Source organism: Ascaphus truei, unplaced genomic scaffold (genome assembly GCF_040206685.1).
Source record: "Ascaphus truei isolate aAscTru1 unplaced genomic scaffold, aAscTru1.hap1 HAP1_SCAFFOLD_627, whole genome shotgun sequence".
NCBI lineage: Eukaryota > Metazoa > Chordata > Amphibia > Anura > Ascaphidae > Ascaphus > Ascaphus truei.
Window position 1 is genome coordinate 95687 of NW_027456960.1, and position 21647 is coordinate 117333.

The 21647-nt window shown below is 48.4% G+C and overlaps 5 non-coding genes across 5 annotated transcripts; 3 read left to right on the forward strand and 2 right to left on the reverse strand.

The window, feature by feature from the left end:
* Positions 1-710: 710 nt before the first annotated feature.
* Positions 711-782, reverse strand: TRNAP-UGG (transfer RNA proline (anticodon UGG)). The gene has a single exon. It is a non-coding gene; the product is annotated as a tRNA-Pro (tRNA).
* Positions 783-2693: 1911 nt separating this feature from the next.
* On the forward strand, positions 2694-2765 carry TRNAP-AGG (transfer RNA proline (anticodon AGG)). Its single transcript has one exon. It is a non-coding gene; the product is annotated as a tRNA-Pro (tRNA).
* A 611-nt stretch (positions 2766-3376) lies between these two features.
* Positions 3377-3450, forward strand: TRNAT-AGU (transfer RNA threonine (anticodon AGU)). The gene has a single exon. It is a non-coding gene; the product is annotated as a tRNA-Thr (tRNA).
* Positions 3451-10905: 7455 nt separating this feature from the next.
* TRNAP-UGG (transfer RNA proline (anticodon UGG)) lies at positions 10906-10977 on the reverse strand. The gene has a single exon. It is a non-coding gene; the product is annotated as a tRNA-Pro (tRNA).
* Positions 10978-12132: 1155 nt separating this feature from the next.
* TRNAP-AGG (transfer RNA proline (anticodon AGG)) lies at positions 12133-12204 on the forward strand. Its single transcript has one exon. It is a non-coding gene; the product is annotated as a tRNA-Pro (tRNA).
* The last annotated feature ends 9443 nt before the right edge of the window (positions 12205-21647 follow it).

Here is a 21647-nt window from a genome sequence, read left to right on the forward strand (position 1 = left end):
ATCAGGGGGCGGAGCGGAGGCGTGCAAGGAGGCGGAGCGGGAGGCGGGGCTAGTCCCCCGCTCCAGCGGTCACGTGACCGCTCCTCCGCTTCCCCGAGCGGCAAATTTCAAACCTGCCTGTCTCGGCAAAGTTTCTCAGCCTCCGCACGCATCAGCGCGCATGCAGAGGGGGAAACTATAGCCGCGCTGATGACAGATGCAGGGGCTTTATGGATCTGCTCAGCGCAGCTCTGCCCGGCTCAGCGACGCTTAAACTCACTATGTCCCAGGCGTAAGGCTGCGTCTTTGCTGATCACGCATGCGCACATAAGCGTGGGTAGTCGCAATGCGTGCAAAGACAAAAAAAATTGTCTTTGTCGCGCGATGGGCCGGTCATATGCGCAGTTCAGCCAATGTGGGCAAACCACTCATGTGACGTCACGGGCACGCCCCATATCGCAGAACAAGGCACTATCTGCCCTTCCATTGGCTGCCCGCCGACCATATGATCGCGTTGCGGCAAGGAAAGACAATATTGTTGTCTTCCCTGCCAGCGAACGTGTGATGAGGGCTGTGGCGTGTGGCGAGCATGCCGCCCGCAGTGGCGGTCACTGGGAACCTGGCCTGAGACCTGTAATGTAGGATCATGAAGATGCCACATGAGCAGCTGAAAGAGACACCGTGCAGCAGCAGCCCTGAAAACCTGTAAATTATTAGCTACAGAAAAAGAAGGGCTCGTCCGGGATTTGAACCCGGGACCTCTCGCACCCAAAGCGAGAATCATACCCCTAGACCAACGAGCCAGCTGCAATTCTTGGGGTGAGTATGGAAATAGAAATGTGTGTGATCTATGTATGACAGTGAGTGCTCACCTTTACTTAACATGTAAGTATTAGAGTGTAAGCTTTCTGTAACAATGTCACTGAATTGCTTTTGTCCCTGCTGAGTCTTTATTTACTCTCAGATTAAGATACTCTTTTCTATTGTATATTACTATGGGGTGTGACTGCTGTAGCAGTTACGTTCATTGTGTAGATTACTCGGTCTCCTATTTTGTGACAATTACAGAGCGTTACTTTTTATTCGGTGTTTCTTATTGTTATTCTGTATTAATAAACTGTTTGTATTATTTGGGATGGGAAGCTGCATTTCTATCAGTTTGATACAGGGGCGGTGAGGTGGGTGCAGGTACCGGGCACTATACAGCAGGGTGCTGTGAGGTGGGTGCAGGTACCGGGCATTATACATCAGGGTGCTGTGAGGTGGGTGCAGGTACCGTGCAATATACAGCAGGGCGCTGTGAGGTGGGTGCAAGTACCGGGCACTATACAGCAGGGTGCTGTGAGGTGGGTGCAGGTACCGTGCAATATACAGCAGGGCGCTGTGAGGTGGGTGCAAGTACCGAGCACTATACAGCAGGGTGCAGTGAGGTGGGTGCAGGTACCAGGCACTATACAGCAGGGTGCTGTGAGGTGGGTGCAGGTACCGGGCCCTATACAGCAGGGTGCTGTGAGGTGGGTGCAGGTACCGGGCCCTATACAGCAGGGTGCTTTGAGGTGGGTGCAGGTACCGGGCACTATACAGCAGGGTGCTGTGAGGTGGGTGCAGGTACCGGGCACTATACAGCAGGGTGCTGTGAGGTGGGTGCAGGTACCGGGCACTATAGAGCAGGGGCTGTGAGGTGAGTGCAGGTACCAGGCACTATACAGCAGGGTGCTGTGAGGTGGGTGCAGGTACTAGGCACTATACAGCAGGGGCTGTGAGGTGGGTGCAGGTATCGGGCACTATACAGCAGGGGCTGTGAGGTGGGTGCAGGTACTGGGCACTATACAGCAGGGGCTGTGAGGTGGGTGCAGGTACCGGGCACTATACAGCAGGGGCTGTGAGGTGAGTGCAGGTACTGGGCATTATACAGCAGGGCGCTGTGAGGTGAGTGCAGGTACCAGGCACTATACAGCAGGGGCTGTGAGGTGAGTGCAGGTACCGGGCATTATACAGCAGGGTGATGTGAGGTGGGTGCAGGTACCGGGCACTATACAGCAGGGTGCTGTGAGGTGGGTGCAGGTACCAGGCCCTATAAAGCAGGGTGCTGTGAGGTCCGGAGGGTGTGAGGAGCGGGGACCGGGGGGGGTGAGCAGCGGGGACCGGGGGGTGTGAGCAGCGGGGACCGGGGGGTGTGAGCAGTGGGAACTGGGGGGTGTGAGCAGCGGGGACCGGGGGGGGTGAGCAGCGGGGACCGGGGGGTGTGAGCAGCGGGGACCGGGGGGAGTGTGAGCAGCAGGGACCAGGGGGTGTGAGCAGCGGGGACCCGGGGAGTGTGAGCAGCGGGATCGGGGGTGTGAGCAGCGGTGACACCTCTATTAGAGATCTTTATTGCATTATTGCAGCTCTGAGCATTATGTCTCCTCCCTCGTGTACACGTCTCATGTCCATGGTATCAGGTCACCGTTGCCCTTGCTCACAACGGTGAGAAAAACTCAACATACTAAGTCTCAGAAAGTTAAACTTTGACCCTTTTTGGGAGACATTGCAGTCAGTGATTTCTCCCGGGATATACCTGGTGTTCCTGCAGCCGCTGTGCGCAGGTCTGTGCTGCGCTATCATTCTCCCCTCACAGAAGCAGACGCCTGTGCTGGGAATGTAATATGATGCTGCCTCTGTCCTGCTGCTGATGTGGCTTCCAACTACACATCTGGAAGAAGGTTCTGTCAGCTGGCTCGTTGGTCTAGGGGTATGATTCTCGCTTAGGGTGCGAGAGGTCCCGGGTTCAAATCCCGGACGAGCCCCACTAATTTTATAGCCCTATGAAGACTGTTAAATACTTTTACATTTAGATTTTGTCACGTTTTATCATTCCAATTAAGCGATTACTATACAAAGACAAATTTCCTTAGCCAATTCCAATCTGGCTTTCACCCCTAAGGCTGCGGCTCCAGTGTTGGCTGCTGCACGGGCACAGCTTAAAACCGCGATCTGCGGTCTGTAGGGCGCGATGGGAGGGGATCACAGCTGCACGCACCGGCAGGTGCACGTGCAGCACCTACACCAGGGCCGTCGCCTAAGGCATGGGACATAGTGACTTGAAGCTCGCTGAGGCGTGCTCCTGCTCTGTCTCGCCTGCTGAAAATTGAGCTTTTTCCTGTCCTTGCAGGCGAGGCAGTGAGCGCGATCAGGGGGCGGGGCGGAGGCGGAGCGGAGGTGGAGGCGTGCCAGGAGACGGAGCGGGAGGCGAGGCTAGTCCCCCGCTCCCATTAGATGGGAGCGGTCACGTGACCGCTCCTCTGCTTCCCGAGCGGCAAATTTCAAACCTGCCTGTCTCGGCAAAAGGGTGCAGGTACCGGGCACTATACAGCAGGGTGCTGTGAGGTGGGTGCAGGTACTAGGCACTATACAGCAGGGTGCTGTGGCTTAGTTGGTTAAAGCGCCTGTCTAGTAAACAGGAGATCCTGAGTTCAACTCTCAGCAGCGCCTGATATATGTTCTTTTATCAACAAGCAAAGTATTAATATACTGTAGTGTCCCCTGAGATGGAAATAAATGTGTGTGACCCAGAGCCCGCGCAGTGTGACATTAAATACTTCCCTTTACCTAATGTGTAAAAATTAGCTTGTAAGCTTTTTTAAGACTGTATCAATGGATTGTTTTTCTGTGCATGTGATAGAGACAGAACTATAAAACATTGTATATTTAACCATTTTTATATTTTTCACCTTTATTATAGTCCTCGTTGTAGATGGGATTCACGTGATTCAGAAACTGTTTCTTCCGCTGGGATCCATTTTAACTGGCCAGACGTGTCAGAAATAGATCTCTGTCCGGTGCTTCATTTCTACTGAAAGGATCAACAAGGATCCATATACAAATAAAAGGAACTTTCTTCTTCTTCTATTATTTTCACAGGTGACTCAGCCCATCACCTGAGATCCATATGACTTACAGCGGGAAGGATTGAGGGTGGGCGCAGGGGCGCGTCTCACCCTACCTCATCCTCCTGCAAAGGGTTCTAGAGTTACAGAACGGAAGGTACTAGGCTGGGGATACATCAGTCTCCGGATTTCCCTCCCGACAGAGTCTGATATTAATCCTCAGATTATGTGAGGAAATGGAAACTATTCCAGTTCTGTGATTATGTGGATTTCATCTTCTACAAAAAGGGAAAAAACGTATAAACCTTTTACTATTTACTATTTACTATTTATTCAATACCAGACTAGCACCCTCTCTATCCATTTTTAAGACACGTTTGCTTAAAGAAGCATACGAATAGCACTGTGGATATTCTGAACACATGATACATAAAGATTGGCCCCCTGCAGACGCACTTACCAGAACTCCCTTCTACTGTCTCTGTACGTTCTCCCTACATACCAATTAGATTGTAAGCTCCTCGGGGCAGGGACTCCTCTTCCTTAATGTTACTTTTATGTCGGAAGCCCTTATTCCCATGATCTGTTATTTATATTATTTGTTATTTATATGATACTAGCTGATATACCCGGCGCTGCCCGGGATTTAATGTTCTGGCTCCCCCTCTCTCTCTCTCCCACTGTCTCCCCCCTCTCTCTCTCTCCCACTGTCTCCCCCCTCTCTTTCTCCCCCGTTCACAGCAATACGCCCCCCCCCTTCAAAGCTTCTTTACCCACCCCTGTTCACAGCTCTGGTCCCCCCCCCCAGTTCACATCTCGGATTCCCCCTCCCACCCCCTGTTGCCAGCTGTGATTCCCCCTGTGTATTTGTCAGCTGACCTGACTAAGGGGGGAAGTGTGTGAGTCAGGACTTTGACTGAGTGGGTGGGTGAGTGAGTGGGTAGGTGAGTGAGTGGGTGGGTGACTGACTGGGTGACTGACTGGGTGGGTGGGAGACTTACCTTGATCGGGTGGGTGGTGGTTCCTGGCGGCAGACGGTTCCCCTCCTGGCCCTGATATCTCCGTGGCATCTGCCTGGGGCAGGAGGTGGGGTTGGGAAGTTGGCAGGGGGGGGCAAGAGTGGCAGGCTGGGGCAGAAGGGCCATGCCGCGCTTCCCCTCCGTTCCTCGTTGGGAGCAAGGGGGGAGGAGCCTGAAGTTGGCGGCTGGGGCAGGAGGGCCGCACCGCGATTCCCCTCCGTCCGGGAGCCGGTGCAGGGCGGCGCACGTGGGGGTGAGTGTGATGGGGGGGGATAGAGGGGGGAGCCGGCGGGGAGATGAGCAGAGAGACAGAGTGTGAGTGTGTGTCAGTCATTCAGTCGGGTGAGGCCGAGGGGGAAGAGAGTGTCAGCTGGGTGACGTCATACAGCCACCAATCTGATTGGCCAGAGGCTGAGGACCAATCAAATTCACCGCATCTAGCACCAACCATACAAATTTCAAATTTATATATTAAGATGTATTACTACTGTGAAGCGCTATGTACATTAATGGCGCTATATAAGTAAAGACATACAATACAATACTATTGTAACAATCCTGGTTCATATGAGACAAGGACGCAGAATGAGAAAAAAGGTTGTTTCTAACAAATAAGGAAGAAGTGGATACAAATTGCACACTCCATATCTGTGTGTAAAGAATGACATTAATGAGGATGGGGATAAAATAAGAATTAATGCTGAATTAAAGATATTAGTGTTGCTCGGGAATTCTAAGAAACCAGAAAATACTGAGATATATAAATGGATAATTACATTTTTACGTTTCTCAATTAAAAAAAAATTATATATATGTAGCGGGCATGAAAAATGGCTACAGTCATCTCTCCTGCTGACAGTAAGGCCTGGTAAGTTGTGGGCATGCCAGCAGGAATTATGGAGGTTTGCCCTCACACCCTGGTGAGGTGCCCTGTGTATGGATGGGAGTGGTCACAGGCTCTGACTCCATGGTTAGTGATGTCAGAGGTGTGTCAGCTTCCAGAGTGTACATAAGGCACAGCACTGTGTCTAAGAGTTAGTTCTGAGTTCTACGTGGTTCTGAGTAGTCTGCCAGAGTTCTGAGAGGAGTAAGAGTTATGTTATAGTAGCTGAGTAAGAAGACTGTGTCCAGGGACCTGACACAGAGTAAAGACATCCCGGCTGGGATAGGGAATCCCTATTAAAGGAGAATTACACCTTTCAAAGGGAAGCACTGAATGACTATGAGTGGCTAGAGAGACTACTGCGAGGGGCAGCTAGCCCACCTCAAGCAATAAAGATGCTCTTAATCACAAACCCTCTCGTGTACATGTGTGGAGTGATTGTACAGAGAGGAGCACCACAGAGGAGTTCCTCGCCAGGACCATCCCCAAGTGACCGAAGGGACCCTGATGAGGTGGAGGCGCTGCACTGAAACTAGGTAGGACTCTGCACACTACCTCAGCTGCCTGTCTGGACGGGTCATCCCCACACACACTCATGCGGGAGACTCAGGAGTCCTGTAGCCAACAGGTGCACCACCAGACACAACCACACTGTAATGGGGACTGGTTAGACCACAGGGGCCAATGTGAAATTGGGTGGGTCAGGCCGGTTCACAAACACCGTTACATATATTTTTGTTCGAATGCTGTTTGGAAAACTATATTTTTGGTTTTTCCATCAGGCACAAAAACATACACATTTTTTTCCAGTTTCCCCTCTGGTGCATCCAACAAAAATGATTGTAAAAGAGGATCATTCAGAAGAAGTTACCAAATGGGAAAATCTTCCAATATGAACATACGACGCGGGATCTTTTTAATACCCCATCCCTTTTCTCTTAAAGAGAAGGGAGAAATATTCGAGATATCGTGGTAAAATCAGACATCTCCCGGACAAACAACAATACTTTTGTAATCTGATATTGTTAGGGCTGGAGCACACTTGTGGCTTCGCGACACTGCGTGGCTGTGTGCGCATGCGCGCGCCTCCGTCTGCTGAGCGATGTGTGATCATCCCCAGCAGACGGAATGATCCGACACACCACGTCCCCACGTGACGCGCTCAGCCTCCTACCCTGAGGGAGCAGGAAACAGGGGAGTGAGCAGAGGGGACCAGGGGGTGTGAGCAGCGGGGACCAGGGTGTGTGAGCAGCAGGGACCGGGGGGTGAGCAGCGGGGACCGGGGGGTGTGAGCAGCGGGGCCTGGGGGGTGTGAGCAGAGGGGACCGGGGGGGTGTGAGCAGCGGGGACTGGGGGGTGTGAGCAGCGGGGACCGGGGGGTGTGAGCAGCGGAGACCGGGGAGTGTGAGCAGCGGGGACCGGGGGGAGTGAGCAGCGGGGACCGGGGGTGTGAGCAGCGGGGACCGGGGGGTGTGAGCAGCGGGGACCGGGGGGTGTGAGCAGCAGGGACCGGGGGGGTGGGCAGCGGGGACCGGGGGGGTGTGAGCATCGAGGACCGGGGGTGTGAGCAGCGGGGACCGGGGAGTGTGAGCAGCGGGAACCGGGGGGGTGTGAGCAGCGGGGACCGGGGGTGTGAGTAAGTTGTGACACCTCTATTAGAGGTCTTTATTGTATTATTGCAGCTCTGAGCATTATGCCTCCTCCCTCGTGTACACATCTCATATCCATGGTATCAGGTCACCTTTGCCCTTGCTCACACCGGTGAGAAAAACTGGGGTAGACTAAAATGTTTAATGTGAAAAACGGTTAATGTAGATAAATCTGGCAAGACATACACCAATTGGCTTCAAACTTGGCACAGAACATGCTTTGCACTCCCCCAAACTATCCATAAAATGTCATGTTTTTTGATAACATGCACCGCAAATTATGTACATTAACCACTTTCCGAAAGTGGAAAATGCTCACATAAACGCGTTTATTGTGAATCCAGGAGTCAAAACATAAAGTGATTCATTTAAAACTTGCCACATGAGGTGCTGTATACTGCCCACAACTATCCTGAAAATTACAAAGTGTTTGCTAGCACACACTGCAAATTGTTTACATTATGCACTCTAAGAAGGGCCCAGTATCTCATATGGAAATGCGTAACTTTAATTAATGTGCCAAAACATAATCCAATTACATTAAAATTTGGCAGAACACATACTTTACTCGGCCCGCAACTATCCTGAAATTTACATGGCTTTTGCTGACATACACTGCAAATTATTAACGTTAACCAGTTGCTGAAGGACAACAGTCTAAAACGATTAATGTCAAAAACCATTGTAACGGGTGGACCCCCTTGCCTGACCCCCCCAATCTCACATTGGCCCATGTGGTCTAACCGGTCCCCGTTACGTGATCGTGTATGGTGGTGCACCTGCAAGTAACAGGACTCCTGAGTCTCCCGCTTGATGGTATTAGGGGATGACATCAGGACAGGTAGTTGAGGTAGTGGGTGCGAGTCCTACTTACATCATGTGCAGCGCCTCCACCTCATCAGGATCTGTGCTTCCGCAGGGAGATGGTCCTGGTGAGGAACTCCTTCTCGGTGGTGACTGCCACTGTTGAGTAATCTCACACTCACACAGTGGGGGTTTCTTTGAACAGGGCATCTTTATTTGCAGGGTATGAGCAAGCTGCCCCTCACAGATAGCAACTCAGCCGCTCATCTCTGTGCAGCACTCCATTACGAAGGTCCCTTCTCTCTAATAGATCTGCTTTCCACCTCTACTCTCTTGAGCTGCTCTGTCTCTCTCTTGAGCTGCTCTGTCTGTCAGCTCCTCTAACTCTGCTGCGCCTGCTTACTGACTCACAGCTAGCAGGAGACACTGCAACACTGTTGCAAACCTTCCCGTGCCTCTAACTGAACAGAGGCAGCACAACAACAGGAAACTGACTTCTAACTTTAGGCAGTGCTGTGTCTTATATCACCCCCCAGAGAACAACCTGCTCTGTACCACTAAGTGTGGGCACAATGCATGTTGTCACTTCCTTTGGGGACATATGACACCTCACCAGGGTTTGAGGGCAAACCTCCATTGATTGTTGCTGGCAATCCTGCATATTTACCAGGTTTACTGCCAGCATGAGAAAGAGATATGTACACCAATCTTACACATGGCTACACCATTAATGTGGATTAATGTGCCAACACATACACCAATTGTCTTCAAACTTGGCACAGTACATGCTTTGCACTCCCCCAAACTGTCCTGCAAATTTCATGGCTTTTGAGAACATGCACTGAAAATTATTCACATTAGCAAGTTTCTGGAAGTGGAAAATGGATACCAAACGTGCTTAATTTTAAATAAAGTGTCAAAACTTAAACCGATTAGCTTCCAACTTGGCACATGATGTACTGTATACTGCCTACAACTATCCTGAAAATTTCAACGTGTTTGCTCACACACACTGCAAATTATTTACATTAATTTTGATGCAGGAATCATAAACTATCTTTTGAACTTGATACTGTGTCTGCAGTTCTCGGAATTTGAATGAGAGTTCATGTATACAGCGCATGAACCCGCCCTCATGCGCTGTATACATGAAGATGCGCACGCAACCGCCCATGAACTCTCATTCAAATTCCGAGAACTTTAACCAAAACTGACACTAAAATGCGCATACCAACTTATGTGAGATGCGCGCGCAGCCAACAAGATGGCGGCGCTCCGTCGCGCAAGCAGAGGATCATTAAGTACATTGAGGATAAGATTGGCTACTACAAGTATAAAAACACAGCCAGACAGCCGGTCAACATCCATTGAGCCTGAGGAAGTCCTGTTACAGGACGAAACGCGTTGCACACTACACTGGGACAATTTCTTTAACCTATCCAGCGGGACCAGAGGCTTAGTCTTAGCCCTCCATCCGGACGCGGAGTGAGGGATCTCCTATCACTATTGCCCTAGCATTCCCCTAGTCCACATTGCCTTGGAGACCACTGGTTTCCATTTTTTACTTTATTTTATTTCGTTTTGTATCTGTTAACCCCTTCTGTTGCAAATAAAACTTAACCCTTTTAGACCAAAACAGTCTGCATATATCCTTTTGATTCAGCGTTGCAGGAAGAACCCAAGAAAAACATCAGAAGAGAACAAGAAACCACTACCAGTGTGTACTCACACTGGCCCGTGTGAGTATTGAGCTATTTTTCTCTTTCATCACTATCCACCCTGATCACAAGGTTGCATTAACCTCAAATATTTGCCAGATATTTACCATCTGACACCCTGATCCAATCCTTGAGGTGGGAAGATCAAGATACCTTGATAAAAGATCTCTCACATTGGCCCATGTGAGTGTTGGTTTATAACATTGCATTGCAACGGTATTTTGTTGCACCAGTCCATCACCCCCCTTTACACTACCACTGTCACACATATGTGTATTGACCATCTTACCTTTCCATTCCCACGAGGATAAAACCCCCATCGAACGAAGAAGAGAAAGAGGAGGAAACACCTAGCAAAGAGACGACAGAAGACGGGAAGAAAATTCTACCGAGAAGAAAATCGACCTAAAGAAACCTTGATGGGACAGAACTTACACATGGCCGTGTAAGTTTTCTATTTATATTTATTTTCACTTTCATCCCACCCACCTACACATATCACTGTCTCCACACCATTACTATATGGAGTCTACTACGTAGACTGGCACCCGCAATCGAGGTGTCCTCCACAGAATTGATTATCAATATATCAAAAATACCACTAACTGTGCTCCCCCTTCTTCTTTCTGCATCACATTGTCAATAAGGATCCTGGATTGATCCTGCGGGGGTTCTGAGTCACAGGAGGACAACTTGAGAAACATTCATTCCAGGCTGTATTATATTTTATACATTTTTACAATATATATACACCTTATTGAGATAGCGCCCGGGTATCTGTCCTAACCAACATTCTTGTCTTCCCTGCCAGCGAGCGTGTGATGGGGCTGTGGTGTGTGGCGAGCTTGTCGCGCGCAGTGGCGGTCACTGGGAACCTGGCCTGAGACCTGTAATGTAGTATCATGAAGATGCCACATGAGCAACTGAAAGAGACACCGTGCAGCAGCAGCCCTGAAACCCTGGAAATTATTAGCTACAGAAACAGATGGGCTCGTCCGGAATTTGAACCCGGGACCTCTCGCACCCAAAGCGAGAATCATACCCCTAGACCAACGAGCCAGCAGTGATTCCCCCCGGTGTATTTGTCAGCTGACCTGACTGAGGTGTGTGAGTCAGGACTTTGACTGAGTGGGTGACTTTGACTGAGTGTGTGACTTTGACTGAGTGTAATGTAGTATCATGAAGATGCCAAATGAGCAACTGAATGCAGCAGCAGCAGCAGCAGCCCTGAAAACCTGGAAATTATTAGCTACAGAAAAAGATGGGACCTCTTGCACCCAAAGCGAGAATCATACCCCTAGACCAACGAGCCAGCTGCAATTCCTCATGTGTGTGGAAATAGAAATGTGTGTGATCTATGTATGACATTGAGTGCTCACCTTTACCTAACATGTAAGTATTAGAGTGTAAGCTTTCTGTAACAATGTCACTGAATTGCTTTTGTCCCTGCTGAGTATTTACTCTCAGATTAAGATACTCTTTTCTATTGCATATTACTATGGGGTGTGACTGCTGTAGCAGATAAATTCATTGTGTAGATTACTCGGTCTCCTATTTTGTGACAATTACAGAGCGTTACTTTTTATTCAGTGTTTCTTATTGTTAGTCTGTATTAATAAACTGTTTGTATTATTTGGGATGGGAAACTGTATTTCTATCAGTATGATACAGGGGCTGTGAGGTGGGTGCAGGTACCGGGCATTATACAGCAGGGGTGCTGTGAGGTGGGTGCAGGTACCGGGCAATATACAGCAGGGTGCTGTGAGGTGAGTGCAGGTACCGGGCATTATACAGCAGGGTGCTGTGAGGTGGGTGCAGGTACCGGGCACTATACAGCAGGGTGCTGTGAGGTGGGTGCAGGTACCGGGCACTATACAGCAGGGTGCTGTGAGGTGGGTGCAGGTACCGAGCACTATACAGCAGGGGCGCTGTGAGGTGGGTGCAGGTACCGGGCACTATACAGCAGGGTGCTGTGAGGTGGGTGCAGGTACCGGGCACTATACAGCAGGGTGCTGTGAGGTGGGTGCAGGTACTGGGCACTATACAGCAGGATATACCTGGAGTTCCTGCAGCCGCTGTGCGCAGGTCTGTGCTGAGCTATCATTCTCCCCTCACAGAAGCAGCAGCCTGTGCTGGGAATGTAATATGATGCTGCCTCTGTCCTGCTGCTGATGTGGCTTCCAACTACACATCTGGAATATGGTTCTGTCAGCTGGCTCGTTGGTCTAGGGGTATGATTCTCGCTTAGGGTGCGAGAGGTCCCGGGTTCAAATCCCGGACGAGCCCCTCTACTTTTATAGCCCTATGAAGACTGTTAAATACTTTTACATTTAGATTTTAGTAGTGAACAAATAGAGAGAGAACCCTGTATAGCACTCATGTTCACGCTCTGATGATAAGTGAGTGATTTAAAACATATTCTTTATTGATAGCATCATATATTAAAATGGTAGACGTTGGAGCAACATACTGGTGGTAGGTTGATCCTAGATAGTAATAGCCGTATTGGCTCCGGATCAGACGATATCTTATATCTATGAGCAGAGGGTAAGGTAAAAGGAACCTTTGTCAGGGAGACACTGTAGCTAGAAGATATACAACACTGGTCTTATATCAGAGGGTAAGCTGAAGGTTTGCACAGAGAGTAACCTTTGTGCTGCTGTCTGAAATACCATGTACAGCAGCGCAGCTTGAGTGTTACTGCAGGTAACTTAAAATCAATACACCTATGGATAGTGAGCACTTACTTTATAAACACTGCACATTAGAGGCTTAAAGTGGCCATCGGGGCACTTTTACCCTGTATATCCTGCACGAGCAGGCTGCCGCATAAACTCGCGGTTAGAGACACATAATGCGGAGGCAGTCACTGGTCTGCGTGTGCACATGGGAGATAGGAGCCGACGCGCGCGTTTCGCGAGAGGCTTTCTCAAGGCGAATGGTAATGTGATGGATTGGATAAAATGCCTATTTCTTCATCTGTAATACTTTGCTATGATTCCTTACTCAAAATGGCTACCGCAGCTACCCCTCCCTTCAAGTAAGGAAGATGGCATCGAGGAATTCCCCTCAAATGCTGATGTGTCCAAAAAACCTGCAATAACAGGACCATAAACTGCAACAACAAGACCATACAAGGAAAAGACCCAACAAGAACCAATGAGATACTGACATGTGTATTTACACACAACCTTTAGACCTGAGAGAGCTCCTTTTGCATACAATCCCCCAATGCAGCCTCTATATATGAACGTGGTCTGTAGGAATACAGACATTCCAGACATTATCATTCTGAACGTGTGTCAGCGTGATTTTTTCTCAGTGCACGCATTACCTACGTAGGAAAATAATCTGGACGGGGACAGATACTCTGTAGATGTTTTCGTGTGATCAAAATTATTCAAATCAGCTGGCGCCCAACGTGGGGCCCTGGGTTGTGAACCAACAGACAGCCGTGCGCAGAGGGACCGGGGTGGACCAAGTGCGGACGCGGCAGGAGACTGATCACCTCTGGAGTACGGTAAGATAACATTTATTATCTACCGATACGCACTGTCTCCGCTTTTGGTCTATTTCTGTGTCTCATACGGCTCTCCGAAGGTCACCTAAAGACAGGTAGATATCTTGCCCAGAGCCCGTTTTAAACTCAAACCTGTTACCTAGACTATCTGTCACCCGGTATATGTTTACATGTTGTATATATGTTAGTCAGTGCCGCAAGTGGGAGCCCGGAGTGGAGTGGGATTTTTGCCGGCTGACTAGGGGTCTTGTCATTGTACGTTGTAAACTTGGTGGAAGGAGGGGTAAAGGGGGAGTAAGGTATAGTCGGTTCAGAGAGGAAACACGGTAATCCCGGTAGTGACTGTGCGGTTGGCGCGTTGCAAGGGAAGGGTGTTAATAAGGCGCGTTACGGTTGGTAGCAGCGCGGAATCCTGCCGATTGATCCCTGAACAACCTTTCCCTCTCTCTCGTAATCAAGTTCTATGTTATGTCCAAAATGTGTTTGTGTATTAGTGTTGAGAATTCATGAGGACGGGTGGGGATTGTTGAGAGTAAAAGAGATAGCCCCTAGACGTTAAACTGTCCGAACTCCTGTTTTTTCCGCGTTAAGGTACGCTTTGCAGTAGAAAAAAGAAAGTGAATAGGAAAGAAATAGCAAGTGAATTTGCCAATAGTTGAGGAAGTTGGTATTGAGGGTTATTTTTATGAAAGGTTTATATGCAGAAATTGGGATACAATTAGATACTGTGTATATTATTTGGAAGGGAAAGAAAGTGTTATAAGTGAAGGGAAAGAAAGTGTTATAAGTGAAGGGAAAGAAGAAAAAAAAGCAGGGCATTTTTTGCTAGTAATTGCAGTGTAGAGAAAAAAAAAAGTGCAGTTTTAACATTTGAGCACAGGCAAGTAAGACAGAGAAAGGAGTCTTAGCCTGCCACCTAGTGGCGGAAAGAGAGAGAACAGAACGGAAAAGAATGGGAGTAGCCCTGGTAAAGATTTATTTTTAAAGGGTTTGTTCGTACTGGCCACACGAATGGGTCTTTTAAAACCAGAAAATATTCTTTTTCCTTCTGTTCTAATGGCAACTAGAAAGAGGGGTCTTTTTCTGTGGGAGTGAGAAGCTCAGTGAGCACCGTCTTGTGTGTTTTTGAATCCCACAGGGAAACATACCTTACGTTAATATGAGTCAAAAGAATTCTGTTGAGGGACAGAAGGGTCCCGCTGCATTTATTTTATTATTGCCAGGACAGAAGTTAATATAATAACAAGTGAAAAACAAAGCAAGTAGACTGTTTAAAGTATGTGGCATTACTGCAGCAAAAAGCAGGTTACAGCCAGAAGAGTGGCGAAAAATATTGAAAGAAAAGAGAGGAATTTTGAATGATAACAACCTGCTGAAGATAGCAGAAGCCTAGTTTAATGTTACCACGGCTGTCCAGAGAAAAATGGACCGAGCAGGAGATAGAAAAGGGAGGGAAGATTGTTTTAATTGTGGTGTGCAGCGTCACGGTGTGACTGATTTATCTATACTCACTCCTTTGTTACCTTCGCTCCCAGCTCCAGCAGCACCCCCACCTATACAACCCACTACCCAGCCCACGAATGACAAACCAATTTTGACTGTTTATGTAGCACAACTATATCCTCTGCTGCAGGAGGATGGTTCCTATTACGCCCCGACTGTGCCCCTAATGCCCCTGATGCCAGCCCTTTCACCCCAAACAATCACTACCCCAGCGGTAGGGATTCAAGTCTACCCTGACTCAACAATAGCACACAGACCCAGCAGCAGTGTCCACTACAGTACGCCTGGTAGTTTTGACTCAGATAATGAGTCACAGGCCGTTGCACAGGAGGCAAACATGACCTGGAATTTTAACCCCAGACACCCCCCAGGACCCGACCGCTGCCCAAGGTTATATGGGCAGATGCCCAAGCAGGTAGAAGGTGCCCCAATAATGTATGTCACCTCACCCCCTTCCTGGTAGACACAGGTGCAGCCAGGAGCGTAATTAGAGCTGCAGACATACCTGACCCTTCCTATTTGTCTGATATTGATGTTTTATGTGTGGGGGTAGATGGCACACCGCGCTCTAGCCCATTAACACGACCCCTGCAGATAGGTCCCTACCCTGAACTATTTGCATGATTTGTAGTTTCCTCTACCTGCCCGCTTAATCTGCTTGGCGCTGATGTTTTATCCAGGTTACAGGCCTCCATAATATTCTCCGAGGACGGCACCATTGATGTAACCTCCCTGCTCTGGGAGTCAGATGTCTCTGCCCTTTGTTCCCTTCCAATACTTTTGGCATTAGCGGACAAACCCTCAGCTGCCAGTATACTGCCCGCTGTCATGGATAGGATCACATCCAAATTATGGTCCACAGGCCCTGAGGATAACGGGCACCTAAGGGTACCGCCCATTGTTGTACAGCTCAAACAAGGGGCCCTGCTTCCCCGTAAACTGCAATACCCCTCTTTTCCTTGTAAAGAAACGCACCGCGAAGGGTGAAGCTGATAAGTATAGAATGGTTCAAGATCCTAAAACAGTAAATGATACAACCATTGTATGATGTTTTAACAACAAATCCCTTCCAGATGACCCCAGAGGCTTCCAAGAATTTCACTGTTCTCAAACAGGTAATATCCTCTGCCCCTGCCTTGGGCCTCCCAGACTATGATTTACCCTTCAAGCTTTTCGTATCAGAACGAAATGGACATGCAACTGGAGTGTTAACGCAGCCACACGCTGGCCGATGTCGACCTATTGGTTATTACTCCAGCCGTCTCGACGCTGTGGCTCGTGGTGGACCATCCTGTCTTCATGCTGTCTTTGCTGCTCAAGCACTGCGGGATAAAACTTCGGATATCGTTCTAGGGCATGACCTCATTCTCCTGGCACCACATGACATTGCTGCTATTCTCAATCAGACACAGCCAAAATATCTGTCCGCTGCCAGACACCTCAGGTTACAATGCTCGCTTCTCATTCCAGACAATTTCACCCTTCTCTGGTGCCAAGTGCTTAACCCCTCCACTCTTCTTCCACTTCCCAAGGGGGGAGATGTGCGGGGACACGAAAAAGAACAAAACACAGTTGGAGTCTACCTACCCCATGATTGCTTCGAACTCATGAAGCTAGAAACAGCTCATCTGCCCACGGTGAGTGAAAAGCCGATACAGAACCCAGATCTAATCCTGTTTGTGGATGGTTCTCGATATACTGATCCACAAGGCACCTACCATACGGGTTATGTGGTCACCACAGACTCTGTGGTCCTACTGGCAAGCACACTACCGTCAACAGCATCTGCACAAGAAGCCGAACTACAAGCCCTCACTGCAGCGTGTAAACTGGCAGAAAGACAAACGGCGAATATCTACACTGACTCTAGATATGCCTTTGGTGTAGCACACGATTTTGGCGTCATTTGGCAAACCAGGGGATTTCTGACAGCAGCAGGAACACCAGTGAAACACAGCTCAGCCATACAAGCTCTGATGGACGCCCTACTCCTTCCAAGCCATGTGGTCATCCTGAAGGTAAAGCCCATGGGAAACTGAACACAGAAGAAGCCAGAGGAAACCATCTGGCGTATGATGCGGGAAAACAAGCTGCCAGCGGGATACGAGAAGTGGAAGATCGAGTGGACACGACAAGGATGGTTCCGTTAATGCAGAACCTCCCAGTGAATCGAGAATATCTGAAGAAGTAGGCAAGAATCTGCAACAAAGGAAGAAAAGGAAAGCTGGAAGAAAAGAGGTGCATCACCCCAAGAAGGAATTTACGAGTACAAAAAGAAACTGTGTCTGCCATGGGCACTGTATCCTGCTGTGGTACAATGGGCACATGGAGCAGCACATCTCTCGAAGACTCTTATGAATGCACTGATCGACAAATACTATGTGGCGCCTGGAATTACCCCAATGACTAGTAATTTCTGCAAATCATGTACAATTTGTGCAAAGTGTAACCCAGGACGTGTGGAAAAACCACCGCAGAAACACCTTGCAAGGCCCCGCTTTCACTGCTACGCTAGCTAAAGAAATTTGGTCTGCGCTAGGGACCACCCTTGCTTTCCACACCCCATACCATCCCCAGAGTAGCGGAAAGGTAGAAAGAATGAATGGCACACTAAAAACTAGAATGTTGAAAATGGCCCAGGAAACAAATATGCCCTGGCCAGATAGTCTACCCATTGCTTTGTTCAGTATTCGATATACCCCACGAGGGGAACATGCTCTATCCCTATTTGAGATACTGTTTGGTACTGCCCCCAAACTTGGTTGTTACTACCCACAGCAGTTACAGATGCAGTCTGATGTTTTGACCAAATATGTAACTGCCCTAGCGCAAGAACTAACCAATATGCATGGTCGAGTATTTTCTTCTATTCCAGATCCAGATCTAGATACCGGGACTCAAACTCGTGCCCGGAGACTGGGTGCTCGTGAAGAGATTTGTAAGGAAACACTCCCTAGAGCCCAGATATGATGGTCCTTTCCAAGTTCTGTTGACCACAGCGACATCAGTCAAACTAGCTGGCAAGAAGGTTCCAGCTCCCAACGAGGACACCTCAGAAGGAAAATGATGCTATATATCTTTTGCTTGTTGGGTCTAGGGGGGGGGCACAAAAGGTTGCTATCACCAAACATGAAGGGGTAGTCACGTTTTGGTATAATTCATCCAATACTCATGTAGCTACCTTCTCCTTTGATTATTGTAATATTGTCAGCTGCCCCTCAACACATTGGCAATGTGTTCTATACAGCAATTCCGGTTTCAGGTCCACTTATATATGTGTAACGGATTCCTACTGGGGAAAGGAATGTGATTACTGGGGAGCAGTAGGATGGAACACGGGAATAGATTGGGGATACCGACCACAAAATGGTCTAACAAGGAAAGACAGGATGGCAAAAGATTCTTGCCCAAGTAGGTATCGCAATAGTTATTATTTTTGTTTTGTTTGTGATTATTGTCTGCTGTGTTCTCCCATGTTTTAAAAAGTTCATGACCAAAGCTGTTGACAATAGCACACCTACCTTTTTTCTGCAGTCAGATAATAATATTCCACTCTCGGAAGATGGTCCATTTACTCCGTTACAGTCCCTCCCAGTTAAGTACAATAGTATAAACACATAGGGACAGCATCTGACTTCCTTATGTGCAAAGTCTGTGGCAAGGGGGGTCATGGACAAGCCATGACTCGTCTAACATACAGCACAAAAGAGTTCCCAGGCACATCTGGACAGATGAGTTAGTATACATCTAGGGACAGACTCAGAAATAGACATTTCAAGGGGGGACTGTGATGGATTGGATAAAATGCCTATTTCTTCATCTGTAATACTTTGCTATGATTCCTTACTCAAAATGGCTACAGCAGCTACCCCTCCCTTCAAGTAAGGAAGATGGCACCGAGGAATTCCCCTCAAATGCTGATGTGTCCAAAAAACCTGCAATAATTTTTAAGGAAAAGGTGGAATCCATACGGCAGAACATCCCCTCTGTTTCTTCCTCCCATCCTACACCTCTTCCTAACTCTCCTCCTGCCTTCCTTGACTCTTTTTCCACTGTCTCAGAGGAGGATGTGTCGCTTTTGATCGCCTCCTCTCCCTCTACCACTTGCCCTCTTGACCCCATTCCCTCCCATCTCCTAAAACCTCTAGCTCCTACTATAATCCCTACGCTCACACACATTTTTAACTCCTCCCTCTGCTCTGGAACCTTTCCATCCTCCTTCAAACATGCAACAGTCATACCATTACTCAAGAACAACAAGCTTGACCCTACCTGTCTTTCTAACTATCGACCTGTCTCCCTCCTGCCTTTTGCCTCTAAACTCCTTGAACGTCTTGTATTCTCTCGCTTGCTCCATTTTCTCAACACCTATTCTCTCCTAGACCCTCTACAATCTGGCTTCCGCTCTGCTCACTCCACCGAAACAGCCCTCACTAAAATAACTGACGACCTCCATGCTGCCAAAGACAGAGGTCATTACACTCTGCTCATATTACTCGACCTCTCTGCAGCATTTGACACAGTGGACCACCCTATTCTCCTCCACATTCTCCATACTCTAGGTATTCGGAACAAAGCTCTATCCTGGATCTCATCCTACCTCTCCCATCGTACTTTCAGTGTCTCTTCTGCTAACACCTCCTCCTCCTCTATTGATCTCTCTGTGGGGGTACCCCAGGGCTCTGTCCTGGGACCTCTTCTCTTTTCTCTGTACACTCTCTCTAGGTGACCTAATAACATCTTTTGGGTTTAAATATCACCTCTATGCCGACGACACACAAATATACTTTTCAACACCTGTCCTTACACCTGCTGTACAAACCAAAGTTTCTGAATGTCTCTCTGCTATATCATCCTGGATGGCCCTCCGCCGCCTTAAACTCAACATGGCTAAAACAGAGCTCCTCATACTTCCTCCCAAACCTGGCCCTACTACCTCCTTCCACATTACTGTTGGAACTACAATCATTCACCCAGTAGCCCAAGCACGCTGCCTAGGGGTCACACTCAACTCCTCTCTCACATTCGCCCCTCACATTCAAAACATTTCTAAAACTTGTCGCTTTTTCCTCCGCAATATAACAAAGATACGCCCTTTCCTCTGTTGCTCGACTGCTAAAACTCTGACTCAGGCCCTCATTCTCTCCCGTCTTGATTACTGTAACCTCCTGCTGTCCGGCCTTCCTGCCTCTCACCTGTCTCCCCTACAATCTATCCTAAACGCTGCTGCCAGAATCACTCTACTCTTTCCTAGATCTGTCTCAGCGTCTCCCCTCCTGAAATCCCTCTCCTGGCTTCCGATCAAATCCCGCATCTCACATTCCATTCTTTTCCTCACTTTTAAAGCTTTACACTCTTCTGCCCCTCCTTACATCTCAGCCCTAATTTCTCGCTATGCACCACCCCGACTCTTGCGTTCTGCTCAAGGATGTCTTCTTTCTATCCCCTTTGTATCTAAAGCCCTCTCCCGCCTTAAACCTTTCTCACTTTCTGCCCCACACCTCTGGAATGCCCTTCCCCTCAGTACCCGACTAGCACCCTCTCTATCCACCTTTAAGACCCACCTTAAGACACACTTGCTTAAAGAAGCATATGAATAGCACTGTGGATATTCTGAACACGATACATAAAGCTTGGCCCCCTGCAGACGCACTTACCAGAACTCCCTCCTACTGTCTCTGTACGTTCTACCTACCAATTAGACTGTAAGCTCCTCGGGGCAGGGACTCCTCTTCCGAAATGTTACTTTTATGTCTAAAGCACTTATTCCCATGATCTGTTATTTATATTATCTGTTATTTATTTGATTACCCCATGTATTACTACTGTGAAGCGCTATGTACATTAATGGCGCTATATAAATAAAGACATACAATACAATAACAGGACCATAAACTGCAACAACAAGACCATACAAGGAAAAGACCCAACAAGAACCAATGAGATACTGACATGTGTATTTACATGTAACGGGTATTCCCCCACCCACTCGCAGATAATACTGTGGAAGTGTAGGAACATGCAAAGTTACTCAGGTGTGGTGCATATACCTGTAGGCTCACAGGAGGTCTGAGCCTCCGCTAATGAGAGCCTGGGGTGAATCTTCTGGAACGGATCTTCTTCAGCGCCTCCACCTATGTAGGATTCTAGGGAAATGTAGAATGACCCTACATAGGAACCCAATAAGGGACTACACACACAATGATTATATAACTAACTAATGACTTTACTTATGAACATATAATAATACCTTGTGTCCCTCTCACGAGGAGACACTAACAGTGACGTCTCGCAGGACGATTCCCCGACACCCGGTGATCCCACCCAGTGTCCCAAGAACCCCACCCAATGTCCCGTACTCCTACAGAGATAGTCACTGGGTGACTGCGCAGTCACTATATGAATAGGCCTGTTGGTGCACTTATACGTTAGAGATACCTTCCGAGCACTCCGATGCTCGGGTCTGCAACTCTCTTCTAAAAGGGTCAGACGTCCGTCTGATCCTATCCAGGTACTTCTGCAGTGGACCCCAACGAGGGTCCCACCGCTTCACGGGAACACAACAGTCTCTTGGTACAGCAACCGAACCACAGGAACAGCCACGCCGCTATCCCTGTCTATCCTTAACTAATCCTAGCGTGACAGGAACCCTAACCTAGGGCCTGTCCCTGATGAACCGCAACCTGGGTGGCTTAGGGGAAATCTC